Source organism: Taudactylus pleione, unplaced genomic scaffold (assembly GCF_031769625.1).
Source record: "Taudactylus pleione unplaced genomic scaffold, aTauple2 ptg000154l, whole genome shotgun sequence".
Lineage (NCBI taxonomy): Eukaryota > Metazoa > Chordata > Amphibia > Anura > Myobatrachidae > Taudactylus > Taudactylus pleione.
The window spans coordinates 873576-890060 of NW_028284556.1; the positions used below are offsets into that span (position 1 = coordinate 873576).

A 16485-nucleotide genomic window follows, 5' to 3' on the forward strand; every position below is an offset into this window, starting at 1 on the left:
TAACAGGAGGGAGCCTATTGCTGCTTTTTGGAGTATGTGCGAGGGAAGAGGTAGGTGTGAGCAGAGGTTGCCTGGCACTGCTGCAAGAGATATGTGCAAGGTTGGAGGTAGGTGTGAGCTGAGGGAGTCTTGAGTTGTTGCTGGGGGTATGCGTAAGAGGGAGTTTGTGAGAAGAGGGAGCCCCAGGGGCGTATCTATAATGGGTGCAAGGTGTGCAGGGCACATGGGCCCTTGGGTCCAGGGGGGCCCCACACCGCACACCCTGCACCCATAAGGTTACTTACCTCTCCGGAGTCCCACCGTCGGCGCGGGGGTCTGGCGCTGAAAAAATGACTGGAAAATGGGCGCGATTGCCGTTTTCCCATCGTTTGCGCATGCGCAGTAAAAATGGCCGCCGCGGTCAAAGCACATCTCTGAGATATGTGTAAAGAAATACACACATATGCAGAAGAGCACAAACAGCTGGAAAGTGGCATTCACAGCATATAGCCACTTTTACACCTAAGGCAAATTTATACACAACCACGCTCATGTCCTCAGGCTCATTACTCAATAAATATCACTGATTCAACTTTGGAAAAATATTAGACCTCTTATATGAGCTCTGGGAATAAAGTGAATGGAGATAATGTACCAGCCAATCAGCTCCTGTCACTCTACAGGCTGTTTGAAAAATTGCAGTTAGGAGCTGGTTGGATGGTAGCTCTGTCCACTGTTCCTCCATCCAAGGCTTAGTAAATAGACCCCACGGTTGTTTAACCACTTCACGCTGCTTACATTTCAAACACTTTATTATTAAGGATTTAACACCAACAGAACTCTACAGTAGTACACTTTGAAAATTAATATGCTCAGAAGGGCATTACAAATACAATCCTATGTTAAAAATATATTGTTTAAAAGATTAATCTTTAAGGGGTCTATTCATGATGTTAATTATCAGGGTCCATTTGAACCCTGATAATTAACATTCTAACTCGCCACGGAAGCTGGAGCAATTCAGCATTGTTCCGGCGCGGTGAAAATTGATCCAAAAATCAGAAAATAGAATATTTGAATCAAGTTAATTTGACAGTATTAAATACCCCCTGGACCCTAACATTTAAATTCAAACTGTTGTAAAATAGTTCCCTAAAGGTTTAGCTTTGGGCCCAGATTGCTTTAGTAATAGTTTTTATATAACCTTTAGTGATGTCATAGCACCAGTTCTGTTTGACTTGTTTAATATTGTTATTGAAGGTGATATCCTTTCTGTGGCATGCTAGAAACCCAGATATTTACAATTTAAAACCCTTAAAAAGACCCATCAGATTGCAAAAATTGCAGAACTAATGCTTTATTAAATTCTCAAGTTAAAATATTTACAAAATGTATCACTAATCATTTAAATCCCCCTCTCTCTAACTTACTTCATCCTGACCAGGTAGGGTTTGTCCAGGACTGACAAGCCTCTACAACGTCCGTAGGGTCTTTCATATAATGGAGCTAGAGTCAAAAAAACAATCAGAATTCTTTGTACTTTCCATTGATGCAGAAAAAGCTTTAGACAGGCTACATTGGAATTATATGTAAGTACTACTTAAGTGCAGTTTCTAGGAAATATTCCCTAGTTTGATATTAGCTCTCTATGACGAACTGTCGGCTAAGGTTTTCAGTCGTGGCTTCCTTTCCTGTCTTCCTATTTTTAATGGAAGCAGACAAGGATGCCCCTTGTGTCCTCTTATTTTTGCTTATTGCTATAGAGCCCTTGGCTCAGAAAATATAGATTTAAAGTGTTTCTTTCTGGTGCTTCTTTCTATACAGGAAATTTCTTATAAACTGTGTGTTTACGGAGGATGTGCTACTTTTTGTGACTGACCATGTGACCATGTTATTGGCTATTCATGATATTCTGGATAAACACAGTAAAACCTCTTTTTATGAAAACACTTATATGAGGCAATACCAATTAATTTTTGTCCAGCTGAAATTGTTTAATTAAAAACAAAATACCCATTTATTTGGAAAGATATTTCCTTTTCTTATATTGGGATTCAGATTCAATACTCCAATCTTTACTGTAAATGTCATACCCCTGACATCCCAACTTACTAATTTATTAATACATGGATCAAGCATGAGGTCTCTTGTTTTATTTTTCAAATTGTACCTTACGCTGAGTGTAATAAGAACACTAATAGTCAAAACAATTATGATAAACTCCACAATTCACATGAAGTATACATGGGGTTCTTTGCACATATTTAGCCACATATATGAGCCCATCAACCACATCAAGGTGGAACATTTTGGATGGATCCCTAACACTGCTAACACTGCTAATGCAAACTAGGGGTGAGCGGGTTCGGATTTCTGAAATCCGAACCCCTCCGAGCCCCCCCGAGCCGAGGCCGATCCAAGTCAGGCTCGACTTTTCCCGCCTGACTCGGATCTGAAATCGAGACAAAACGTCATCATCCCACCTTCCAGGTCTCGCAGGTTTTGGATCCTATATAAGGTACCTGCGTCGGTGCCATTTTCTCACTCGGCTGTGGACAGTGAAGAGGGAGGGTGGGAGTTAGGGCTGGCTGGGCTGTGTAGTGTAGTGTAGTGTAGTGTAGTGCAGTGTAGTGTTGTGCTGTGCTGCTGTTGTCCATAGGGGCTGTGTCCACTACTTCAAAGTCCATAGGGGCTGGCTGTGTTGTGCTGTGCTGCTGTTGTTTATAGGGGCTGTGTCCACTACTTCAAAGTCCATAGGGGCTGGCTGGACTGTGTTGTGCAGTCAGTTCTCCATAGGGGCTGTGTCCACTCCAAAGTCCTGTGCAGTGTCCCAGTCCTAAAGGGGTGCTGTAGTGTTGTCCTGGGGGTGCTCTGTCCATCAGGGGTGCTCCCCCCAAGTGCTAAAAAAAAAAATATTTTCTGTGTTTGTGAATTGTGTGCGCAGTAGCCGCACGTGCATCAACAAAGTAGTGCCAATCGTGCGCCTGTGTCATAAGTAAATGGCCAGCTGGCTTGACCGTTAAAGGGTGCTGTAACCCCCAAAGTACACTCCAAACCAAATAAAAAAATATTTTCTGTGTTTGTGAATTGCGTGCGCAGTAGCCGCACGTGCATCAACAAAGTAGTGCCAAGCATGCGCCTGTGTCATAAGTAAAGGGCCGGCTGGCTTGACCGTTAAAGGGTGCTGTAACCCCCAAAGTACACTCCAAACCAAATAAAAAAATATTTTCTGTGTTTGTGAATTGTGTGCACTGTGGCTGCACGTGCATCAACAAAGGAGCAGCGCCAAGCGTGCGCCTGTGTCCCATAAGTAAAGAGCCGGCTGGCTCATTTCTTAAAGGGTGGTGTAACCCACAAAGTGCACTACTATCCAGCAAAAATAAAAAAATATTTTCTGTGTTTGTGTGCGCCTTAGCCGCACGTATATATCAAATCGATATAACATAAATGGAGGACCAAACTTTCTCAGATAAAAATAAAATAGAGAAAGATCAAGAACCACTTCCTCCTAGTGCTGAAGCTGCTGCCACTAGTCATGACATAGACGATAACATGCCATCAACGTCGTCTGACAAGGCCGATGCCCAATGTCATAGTAGAGGGCACATACAATCCCAAATGGTAAAGTTCAGGAAAATGACCTTGAAAAAAACATTTATAACATCTGAAGAGAAACGTAACCTTGCCAATATGCCATTTACGACACGGAGTGGCAAGGAATGGATAAGGTCTTTCCCTATGTTCATGACTAGTGGTTCAGCATCACATGACGATGGAAGCCTTCCTCCCACTAAAAAAATCAAAAGAGTTAAGCTGGCAAAAGCACAGCGAAGAACTGTGCATTCTAAGAAGATATCACAAATCCCCAAGGAGAGTCCAAGTGTGGTGGTGGTTGCGATGCCTGACCTTCCCAGCACTGGACGGGAAGAGGTGGCTCTTTCCATCATTTGCACGCCCCCTGCAAGTGCTGAAAGGAGCACCCACAGTCCACATGCTGATATGCAAATTGAAGATGTCACTGTTGAAGTACAACAGAATGAGGATACTGGTGTAGCTGGCGCTGAGGAGGAAGTTGGCGAGGAGGATTCTGATGGTGATGTGGTTTGTTTAAATCAGGCTCCGGGGGAGACAGTTGTTGTCCGTGGGATGAAAAAGCCCATCACGGTCATGCCTGGGCAGAAGACCAAACATTCCACCTCTTTGGTCTGGCAATATTTCTATCCAAATCCGGACAACAACTGTCTTGCCATATGTACCATATGTAAAGGTGAAATAAGTAGGGGTAGGCACGTTAACCACCTAGGAACATCCTCCCTTATACGGCACCTGCAGCGCGTTCATTAAAAGTTACTGTCAAGTTCAGAAACTTTGGCTAAGACCGTAAGCAGTCCAGGGACACCTAAATCCCGTTGTCCTGTTGTATCCAAGCGCCTGCAAACCACACCATCAACTCCCTCCTCGTCAATTTCCTCCTTAGTCAGGATAGGAAGTAGTCCTGCAGGCCATGTCACTGGCATGACTGACTCTCCTATCCGGGATTCCTCCGGAGGATCCTGCATTGCTACGCCTCCTGCTGCCGCTGCTGCTGTTGCTGCTGCTGGGAGTCATTCATCATCCCAGAGAGGAAGTAGGAACACCACTACTTTTACTAAACAATTGACCCTCCAACAGTCCTTAGCAAGGAGGATGAAGTACGACAGCAGTCATCCTGAAGCAAAACGTATAACTGAGGCCTTGACTGCTATGTTGGTGTTAGATGTGGGTCCGGTATCCGCCATTAGTGCAGTGGGATTTAGACAATTGATGGAGGTAGTGTGTCCCCGGTTCCAAATCCCGTCTAGATTCCACTTCACTAGGCAGGCGATACCGAGACTGTACAGAAACATCAGAAAAAGTGTCCTCAGTGTTTTTGAAAAGCGACAGGGGCGTGCAGGAGACGCTTTGGGTGGCCCGAAAAATTTCTGGCCACTTTCGCCATTCAGCGACTGCGTGCCGAAAACTGGAGCACCAGCAAACACTCTTGAACCTGCCCCGCCATCACCTGAAGCAAGAGGTTGTGACGCGGTGGAACTCAGCCCTCTATATGCTTCAGAGGATGGAGGAGCAGCAAAAGGCCATTCAAGCCTATACATCCACCTATGACATAGGCAAAGGAGGGGGTATGCACCTGACTCAAGCGCAGTGGAGAATGATTTCTGTATTGTGCAAGGTTCTCCAGCCCTTCGAACTTGCCACACGTGAGGTCAGTTCAGACACTGCCAGCTTGAGTCAGGTCATTCCCCTCATCAGGCTTTTGCAGAAGCAGCTGGAGAAAGTGAAGGAGGAGCTAAGGCGGAGCGATTACGCTCGGCATGTGGGACTTGTGGATGAAGCCCTTCATTCGCTTTGCCAGGATTCCAGGGTGGTCAATCTGTTGAAATCAGACCACTACATTTTGGCCACCGTGCTCGATCCTAGGTTTAAAGCCTATGTGGTGTCTCTCTTTCCGGCCAACACAAGCCTGCAGAGGTGTAAAGACCTGCTGGTGAACACACTGTCAGCTGAAGCGGAACGTGACACGTCAACAGCTCCTTCTTCATTTTCTCCTGCAACTGGGGCTGCCAGGAAAAAACTTAGGTATCCTAAGCAACCCGCTGGCGGTGATACAGGGCAGGCAGGACCAAGTTTGGACATCTGGTCCAGACTGAAGGACCTGGCAACAATTTCTGACATGTCTACTGTCACTACATATGATACTGTCACCATTGACAGAATGGTGGAGGATTACATCGGTGACAGCATCCAAGTAGGCATGTCAGACAGTCCATACCTGTACTGGCAGGAAAAAGAGGCAATTTGGAGGCCCCTGTACAAACTGGCTCTATTTTACCTGAGTTGCCCCCCCTCCAGTGTGTACTCCGAAAGAGTGTTTAGTGCAGCCGGGAACCTTGTCAGCGAAAGGCGTAGGAGGTTGCTTCCACAAAATGTGGAGAAGATGATGTTCATAAAAATTAATTATCAACTATTCCAGGGAGACCAGCCTCCAGAACGTACAGAGGGACCTGTGGTGGTGGATTCCAGTGGGGATGAGTTAATACTCTGTGAGGATGAGGATGTACACAACACTGAAGAGGGTGAGGAATCGGTGGATGAGGAGGATGAGGATGACATCTTGCCTCCGTGGAGCCAGTTTGTGCAGGGACAGATTAATTTGTGGGGGCCCAAACGAACCAATCATTTCAGCCACAGTTGTGTGGCAGACCATGGCGCTGAAATGATTGCTTTGTTAAAGTGTGCATGTCCTATTTATACAACATAAGGGTGGGTGGGAGGGCCCAAGGACAATTCCATCTTGCACCTATTTTTTTTCTTTGCATTATGTACAGTTTGGGGCCTAGTTTTTCAAACTGCCATCCTGTCTGCCACTGCAGTTTCACTCCTAGATGGGTCACGTGTTTGTGCCGCCCACTCGTGTCGCTTAGCATAGTCATCCAGCTACCTCGGTGCAACCTTTTGGACATGAAAACACTATTGTGAGGTGTGAGGTGTTCAGAATAGACTGGAAATTAGTGGAAATTAAGGTTATTGAGGTTAATAATAGCTTAGGAGCAGAAAAACCAACACATTCTGTGATTTTAGCTGTTTTTATGCTTTTTAAAAAAAAAAAATAGAGACAAAACACAAAACCCAGAACCCAAAACACGGAAGGGTGGTTTTGGCAAAACCAATCCAGATCCAAAACACGAAGAAAGATCCAGATCCAAAACCAAAACACGAAAAGTGGCCGGTGCACACCCCTAATGCAAACACACTATATCAATTTATCAAGGACTTAGTATAACAGTGCCCGCTAATTTTCATAAAATAAAATCACCTAAGGGCAGATAAGAGGAGGGGTACTAGTACCAAGCTGCGTTTACAGAGTTTACCATAATTGTTTTGACTATCAGTGTTCTTAGTGCTCAGCATGAAAGCACGTTTTATAGTATTTAAAATGAGGCTGTGCAGTCCAGGCCCCCTCCCTTTCCAGTGGGGGTAAATATATCAAAACTTTTAAAGTTTGAAGAAGAGGGCAAATGGAGAAGTTCTCTGGGCCGTAAGTAGGGTGGTGCAACATGTGCCGCGGCACAGAGCGCTGTTCGGGCATGTCAATTTTCTGTTTATAATCATTCTCACTTGTAGCTTCCTCTTTTTTATTTCTGGAATCTCCTTGCCGCCCCTATCTCCTCCCTGGCTGACTCCCCTCCATCGGGCCACCACCCCAAGATCCTTCAGTCACATCCTCCTTTATTTAATACCTATATTTCAAAACACTATCATCCCCAGGACTCAAACCTATCACCTCTCACATGGCAGTTAGAAACCTTAGACATGGAGCTATTTGCCCCTCAGTTTCTGATGGAAGCCCTGAACACAGCCACTTCTTTCTGACCCAGGTGTTTCCAGCACACCTCTGGTATCCTTGGCAGTAAGTTCAGCTGCTGGCGCAGGGTACATACACAGATCTCCCTGCCTCTGATATTTGCTGCACATACACTACCAGCAGCACTCTTTCTATACCTTCAGTCGGTGACCTACACTGTCAGCTCCAGGCTTGTGCACGGCTGTTCTGATGGACAGATCCTGTTGCAGATGCAGCTTTATTAATGCTCTCCTACATGTAGAGCTGGTGAGTTATACTTCATAATTATTGTGTATCATCACTGCAGCCATTGGATTCACACTGTATTTGACAGTGACACATGGATAACAGTGCTACAATAGGATTGGTACCCCTACATCATTGTGTAATAATCCTAACTTAATACTTAAGATAATGTTGGTATAGAGTTGATTGATACCAATTAATACTTTCTAGGTCTTCTTTCGTAAAGCTTTAATGTAGGACGGTACACATCCTTAAAACTGTTGGTATTCACAAGTTATAAACAATACAGTACAGTTTACAGATTATAAACAATCCATTACAGTTTACAGATTATAAACAATACATTACAAAGAGATGAATAACGCTCGAAACCACACGGTGATTTTTATTTTACAGGATCTCGTCGATCATCTCTGGATCAAAACTAGGAACCTGCAAACTTTGACAAGGTGAGTATATCACGGGTAGTTTAAATATAACTAGGCAAAAATAGTTTTTACCAAACATAAACTGCAATACATTTATTACTCTGTTCCATGCTAACTATGTATCTATAACGGTTCTATAAATCCTAACTTATCTATCTTTTCCCTTTCTGTACAATTAGTTCAAACACAAACAATTTCAGCGATTCACAGTTCAGCGCTGTAGTTTTCTACGTTGAAGTGCACTTATTTGTCGCCCGGGATCTGAAGTGAGAGTTTGCGAGTGTTATTATAGTGTACACTATTAATTCAGAATCTTAGGATCCTTTTGTTTAAACCATTCCAGTTTAATATCACTTGCACTATGAATTCTCACGATAATCCTCTCTGCGAGACTTTTCTGAGATATGCTGCCAATCTGCTGGGATATTTTGTACTCAACTGCACTAGCAAACCTGGAGACTGTTTTCTATGGAGTGTCTAAGTGGCAACAATACAAATATTCTATTGGTAGCTAGTCTTGCTGTTTGCATCAATGTATCCTGCACTGGGAGTTGTTGTAACTGTTCTCCAATCACTCAGTACAGTAGTGAAGGAGTTTAGTTTTAGTGAGACGACTCCGTACTAGATCATCTTACTCCTTTATAATTAATACTGTCACTCAGTGTCAGATTCACTGTTTGCACATCTTCTTGTCCTGACTATATGATATTAAATCTAAACCCTGGCAGGAGCTTTCCTTTTGCTTTTAGGTTCTGGACTGCACAATTAAGTTCAGTGAGTTACTGTGCCTGAAGGGGTTAATGTCTTGCAATTCCTAAGTCCATTAATCTTTCCCTTGGATGCCGGTAACTAATCAGTCTGTTATGTGTCGGTGACAAAGAAGTTTACAGTAGGCTTCCTAATGAAGGTCAGATTCTGCGGTGAAAAGTGCAGCAGTATCTTATCTACTCTGCAAACAGTGTTGAGGGCTTGAACAGACTTACTTTCCCTTTCTGTGATGCAGAGAACGCCTGGAAGAATGTCTGTGTGCAGGAGTGTGACAGCTCTCTCTTACCGATCTCTGTCTCTGAGCCCCGTCCAGCCTCTGACCTTTCCAGCTGTTCAGGTCCCGTCCTCCCCTGACAGCTCCGACTGTAGCTGCCTGTCACTCTCCCCAGCTCCGCCTCAGTCACGCCTCCTTTCTCTCTGCACAGCTCAGTCTCCTCCTTGCCGAGCTCTCACTGTTCCCTGCTGACCGGAAGCTGTCTGCAGTGCTTCCGATACACACCCTGTGCAGTCAGCTGAGCTGCCAGATACTTCTGTTTCTCAGCTCCAGTGAGTCCAGCGGGATGCACACCCGCTTCAGTCCCCTACTCTACTCAACTGCGCAATCAGCGCGAGTCCCCTCTGCCGTTAACCAGCTCCCTGCAGGTTCGTGCAAGGCTCTCCTCTGGGGGTCATGAGATGCTGTGCAGCTGGCACGTGTATTACCAGAACTTTCCACCCTCTTACAGCCACTGCCTCAGTGTCCACTGCCAATAAAGCTGTTTTATATATATATATATATATATATATATATATATACTGGGGACAATTAAACTTCATAGTGTCCAGGGTTGAACTTTGTGCACTTACTTCATGTTAACCATAATGAATAAAGCACATTTTAATAGCATTTACTGGGTAAATTATTAATTTTTTTTTAAACAGGATCACTTAAACAATTAATATGTACAACTTAAGCAGACATGCTATTTCTGGGGTATCACATTCTTCCCGGCTAGAATTATGCGTGTCCTCACGCCACAGGTAATAGTGAAAACATATAAGATAACAATGACTTGGATCAGGAAGTTATAATCTTTAGGCCACTTATCTATAACGGAGAGGTAGAACACCCCTGTTGCACCTTGTTGATCGTCTCAATTCAGGTGACACAATTTCAGAGGGATCAACATTTGGAACAGATGGATTTCCCTCTTCACAAACTATAGACAATGTAGATTCTGATGCCACATTACTCCCGGCTCCTGACCTTACAGGCCCACACATAAAGGTTAGCAAATCTACTGGATTGTCCAAAAAGTCTGTCAAGGGATTTCCTGACCTCCCACCGATTGGAGTTTTGTCTCTGTTGGACAAGTCAACTTCGGACAGGCACAACTTGAGTTGATTTCTGTGAACAATGCTAACTTGTCCATCGGTTTCTCTTCTAATCCGATATGTAAGTAGATTTGTACCAGGGATACCGACGATCTCATAAGGGATATTTTCCCACTTATCATCCAGCTTGCTATAGCGATGATTCTTCCGCCTCCACACTCTATCTCCCAGTTTAAGCAGAATAGCTCTTGCATTCATGTTGTAGTTACGCTCCTGTCTCTGATGGACTGCTTCCATTTTGTCGTTTACTATGTCTCGGGCAGACTTAATGCGATTCTGATGTTCGCAGATCCAGTTAGTCCACTGAGAATCCTCCAACATGGGGAATAACTCTACATCTTTAGGCAGTTTGCCTTGTCTCCCAAATAGAAGATAAAACGGGGTAAACCCCGTGGAACAGTGTTCGGTATTATTGTATAGGTAGGTAATTTCAGGTAGCAATTTTGGCCACTGTGACCAGCGTTCCGAGGGAAGGCTTCTCAGCATTTCAATGATGGTCTGATTAACCCGTTCGCAAAGTCCATTCCCTTGCGGGTGATATGCTGTGGTTCTTAGTTTTTTACAATTGTACATAGTACACAATTCTGTGAACAGTTGCGACTCAAACGCGGGTCCCTGATCAGTAAGGACGTGATCAGGATATCCATAAGGGCGCACAAAGTTTTTAAGGAATATTTCTGCAGCAGTTCTCGCTGTCAGGTCTCTCACTGGAACAGCCACCACAAATTTACTGTAGTGATCGGTCATGGTGAGGGCATATTGGTACCCCTGTGGACTGTTGTCAAGCTTTACATGGTCCAAGGCAACGATCTCTAGTGGATATTGACTGATGATAGGGCAAAGGCGGGCCTTTTGCTCGGTTCCAATATTTCTTTTTAATGTGCAGGAGGTGCATTTTTTACACCACTCCTCAACGTCTTCTCGTAGCCCTATCCAAAAGTATCTCCGGCGTAACACAGCTTCAGTTTTTTGCATGCCGAAGTGTCTGGACTCGTTGTGATATGCTTGGAGCAATAATTTAGCCTGTTGCCATGGGATGATGACTTGGGTAATTGGATGATGGGTTCCTGGGTCAAGACTACGGCGGACTAGAAGTCCTTGTTTAAATTGTAGACGTTCTCGGTGTCTCAGTAGTTTCACCAGTTCAGGATCAGCATTATCTCTCTGTACTTTGGTTAATCGGCACCTTTGCTGCATAATGTCCATCAACTCCCGCAACACTGAGCTCTCTTGCTGTATGACTTTCCAATCGAAGGCAGGAGAATCCGGTGTCAGACTTTCACTACTCTGGCTCTCAGTGACTGTTACTGGCCCCAAAGTTACCACGGTTTTACTTCTTGTGTGTTTAAAGGCTGGTGTCTCTATTTCTTCCTCCCTATCCTCCTCTTCGGTGACATCAGTGGTTGGAAGACGAGACAAAGCATTGGCATTGCCGTTCAATTTTCCACTCCGGTAGTGTACAGTATAGCGAAAATTTGCAAGACGGGCCATCCAGCGCTGTTCAAGGGCTCCCAACCGGGCAGTGGGCAGGTGAGCCAGAGGGTTGTTATCTGTCATTATAATGAAGGGAGTAGCGGCCAGATCATTTTTAAACTTCTCGGTAATAGCCCAAACGAGAGCCAGCAATTCCAGCTTGAACGTGCTATAGCTTTCGCTATTCCTCTCCATTTTCGCTATCACACGCTCATGCCCATCCTGTATTTGGGACAACACAGCCCCCAATCCGCGATGACTGGCATCTGTATATACCTGGAACGGCTTCTCATAGTCAGGATAGGCGAGTAAGGGAGCTTCAATCATGGCCGTTTTTAGCTGTGCAAATGAGCATTGTTATTCTTCTCTCCAGCTGACTACCGTTGAGCTCCTTCTTTCCTGACCCGATCTGCCTCGCAACAGTTCGTGCAGTGGGGCGGCTATTCCTGCAAAATTCGCTATGAAGCGTCTGTAATACCCTACAAAGCCAAGGAAACTTCGAACATCCTTCACCGTCTTTGGCACCGGCCAGTCTCGTACCACTCTGATTTTCTCTGGGTCCGGCTTCACCCCTTCAGCACTGACGACGTGCCCCAGATACTGCACCTTTGGTTTAAGTAAATGGCATTTGGTTGGTTTAAGTTTCAATCCAAACTTCGCCAACTGCATGAACACTTCGTCCAAGTGCTTCAGGTGCTCTTCGTAATCCTTCGAGAATATGATGACATCATCCAGATATAATAATACCATCTCGAAGTTACGGTATCTGAGGCAGTGTTCCATCACCCGTTGGAAGGTGGCGGGAGCATTGCACAGCCCAAACGGCATACGATAAAATTCGAAAAGGCCCATCGGGGTGGTAAAAGCCATTTTCTCCCGGTCTTCCGGGGCCATCGGAATCTGCCAATACCAACTGGTTAGATCTAACGTCGAGAAATAAGTAGCCGTCTTCAATGCCGTTAGCGATTCCTCAATTCTGGGCAATGGGTACGCATCTTTGTAGGTAATGGCATTCAGTTTTCTGTAGTCCACGCAAAACCGAAGACTTCCATCTTTTTTTCTAACGATTACCACCGGAGCTGCCCATGGACTGTGACTCTCACGGATGACGCCGGTCTCTTTCATTTCCTCTAGCATATTCCGTACCGGTTGGTACATTGCCGGTGGTAGAGGCCTATGACGTTCTTTGATAGGGGGGTTCGTCCCAGTGGGTATGTGATGGTAGACACCCTTCGCTTTTCCGAAATCCGAAGGGTGCTGACTGAAGGACACAGCGTTTTTCTTTACAACTTGCACTACCCCTTTCCTTTGATCGTCTGGAGTATCATAATCGCCTATTTGTATATCTTCCCACCATGGGTTGTCCTTGGTCGACTCTCCCGTGACTGTAGTCTGAGCGGCTGTTGTTAGAGTTTCGCCCAGCACGTCCTGAAAATCAACTTGTAGTACTCGTGCCACTAGGCAATGGTTAAATAGTCTTACAGGGTAACTGTGTGGGTTCAAAATGGGAATGGGCACTCTTCCACGTGCCACTTTAGCTAATGTCCTAGCTATTGCAAAAGGTTGTCTTCCATCATAATCGCAGGGCTCTATGATGGCATCGTAATCACGACCACCTGGTCCGATCCGGGCTTTGCACCAGATCACATGCTCCGAATTAGGTTGTAACAATATTGGCCTTCTATCCGCAATCCGGGCTTTCCCGACTTCCCCCCTCTCGTTGGCAAAGTGTTTCTGTCCCTCCAGCAACCTTACTGTCTGCTGCAAGGTTTTTCTGTTTTGGGGCTGCGGTTCGCATCTCCATCTTTAAGACCTCCACTAGCTCATCAGGGCAATTCTTAAGGACGTTCATTCCGAGAATAACTGGGGGAAAATGTTCATTTTGCACCGTGGTGATTAAACATCCTTGTCTTGGAAGTTTGGCCTAGCCTATTTCTAAGTCTCCTTCCCAATACCCCTCATAATTGATTGGTTGTCCATTACTGGCCAGCAGTTGTAACCATGCAGTTGGTGGGGACACCATCTCTTCTTTGTCCCAGTGTTGAAGAAAATTGGCCAGTTGTATAGTGGTCACTTGGGAACCAGTGTCTAGAAGGGCGGATACTTCCACATTGTTGACTCTAATTTTTACGTGGGGACATTTTCCAACGTATTGGGGCCACCACTCCTGCGATGATGGACCTACTGGGGTGTGTCCTCCCGAGGGTCGGTCCCCCGCCTCGGGGTTTCCTCGTTTAAAGCGCCATTCGGGCAATTCCGTTCAATATGGCCACTTTGCCGACACCCTCTGCAAATGGGTCTTCCTTGTGAGTCAAACTGATCGGTGGGCCGTCGACCTGCCCCTCGAGGAATGTCCCATCGAGCTTGATTTCCCCCACCGCGTCCTTGACGCCAGTCTCGGCGTCTTGCTCCAGACTGTTCTTGCCGAATCTCCTTTAGTTCTTTCAGAATTTCGGTGACAGCGCTGGTAAATGTTCCAATCACATCCTGTCCTGACTGTCCTTGTTGAGTGACCGTTTTTTCCAATGGAGGATGGACAGGCATCATATATGTTTTGGTTTCGTCATAATTATCAGCGGTCAACTGCTCTGATGACGAATCATATTCAGGATCTAGGTTTTGATTAAGCCCAAGTATGTCTAACACTGTTTCTTTGAATTCCGAGAATGAGCAGACAGGGTTCTGGCGTCTCTACATTCGGAGTTGTGCCCGGATCGCTTCCCCTCGTGCTCCTTCAATGAACAGATTTGTTAAGGTCTCATCAACTTGTTCCACTTCTCTCGATTCTCGGGCTCGGATGGCCCGCATAGCTTCCTGCAGGCCCAGTGCAAATTCTCTTAGGGTCTTCTTAGGTTGTTGTTTCCTAGCATATAACCAGCTTCTGAGTTCTGATACAGTTCTTGAATCAAAAATATTTTCAAATTTTTTGAAAATATCTTCGGCAGTCTTTCTTTCTTCTTCCTCCCACGCTTTTACTTCTCGCAACGCGGCTCCCTTCAGCTGTCCAATTACAATTTCCACTCTTTGTTCATCATTGAGTGGATATAACTTGAACATTGATCTCATTTTATCTTTAAATTCTTTCAGAGTGCTAGCACCTTGTGGGCGAGTTTCCCCTGAATATGTTGGTAGCCATGGGGCTCCAAAGTAATATGGCATTGTGATGGGTGATGCCTGTGTCATCTGTGCCACACCGCTGCTTGATGAGACATTTGCTGATGGTGAAGCAGGTAGTCGTCTTCGACCTAAGGTTGATGCAGGAGTTTGTGGTGCTGACATTTTCCTGTCGTATCCTGTTCGCGGACGCCAAGTTGTAATAATCCTAACTTAATACTTAAGATAATGTTGGTATAGAGTTGATTGATACCAATTAATACTTTCTAGGTCTTCTTTCGTAAAGCTTTAATGTAGGACGGTACACATCCTTAAAACTGTTGGTATTCACAAGTTATAAACAATACAGTACAGTTTACAGATTCTAAACAATCCATTACAGTTTACAGATTATAAACAATACATTACAAAGAGATGAATAACGCTCGAAACCACACGGTGATTTTTATTTTACAGGATCTCGTCGATCATCTCTGGATCAAAACTAGGAACCTGCAAACTTTGACAAGGTGAGTATATCACGGGTAGTTTAAATATAACTAGGCAAAAATAGTTTTTACCAAACATAAACTGCAATACATTTATTACTCTGTTCCATGCTAACTATGTATCTATAACGGTTCTATAAATCCTAACTTATCTATCTTTTCCCTTTCTGTACAATTAGTTCAAACACAAACAATTTCAGCGATTCACAGTTCAGCGCTGTAGTTTTCTACGTTGAAGTGCACTTATTTGTCGCCCGGGATCTGAAGTGAGAGTTTGCGAGTGTTATTATAGTGTACACTATTAATTCAGAATCTTAGGATCCTTTTGTTTAAACCATTCCAGTTTAATATCACTTGCACTATGAATTCTCACGATAATCCTCTCTGCGAGACTTTTCTGAGATATGCTGCCAATCTGCTGGGATATTTTGTACTCAACTGCACTAGCAAACCTGGAGACTGTTTTCTATGGAGTGTCTAAGTGGCAACAATACAAATGTTCTATTGGTAGCTAGTCTTGCTGTTTGCATCAATGTATCCTGCACTGGGAGTTGTTGTAACTGTTCTCCAATCACTCAGTACAGTAGTGAAGGAGTTTAGTTTTAGTGAGACGACTCCGTACTAGATCATCTTACTCCTTTATAATTAATACTGTCACTCAGTGTCAGATTCACTGTTTGCACATCTTCTTGTCCTGACTATATGATATTAAATCTAAACCCTGGCAGGAGCTTTCCTTTTGCTTTTAGGTTCTGGACTGCACAATTAAGTTCAGTGAGTTACTGTGCCTGAAGGGGTTAATGTCTTGCAATTCCTAAGTCCATTAATCTTTCCCTTGGATGCCGGTAACTAATCAGTCTGTTATGTGTCGGTGACAAAGAAGTTTACAGTAGGCTTCCTAATGAAGGTCAGATTCTGCTGTGAAAAGTGCAGCAGTATCTTATCTACTCTGCAAACAGTGTTGAGGGCTTGAACAGACTTACTTTCCCTTTCTGTGATGCAGAGAACGCCTGGAAGAATGTCTGTGTGCAGGAGTGTGACAGCTCTCTCTTACCGATCTCTGTCTCTGAGCCCCGTCCAGCCTCTGACCTTTCCAGCTGTTCAGGTCCCGTCCTCCCCTGACAGCTCCGACTGTAGCTGCCTGTCACTCTCCCCAGCTCCGCCTCAGTCACGCCTCCTTTCTCTCTGCACAGCTCAGTCTCCTCCTTGCCGAGCTCTCACTGTTCCCTGCTGA

General features: G+C 44.8%; 1 long non-coding RNA gene across 1 annotated transcript in view; it reads right to left on the bottom strand.

The window, feature by feature from the left end:
- The window catches only part of LOC148521842 (uncharacterized), a 46438-nt gene extending 35815 nt beyond the window's left edge, over positions 1-10623 (bottom strand). Inside the window, exon 1 of the long non-coding RNA XR_015878781.1 lies at positions 9089-10623. This is a non-coding gene — a long non-coding RNA (uncharacterized LOC148521842). The remainder of the gene's footprint in view (positions 1-9088) is intronic.
- Between the last annotated feature and the right edge of the window lie 5862 nt (positions 10624-16485).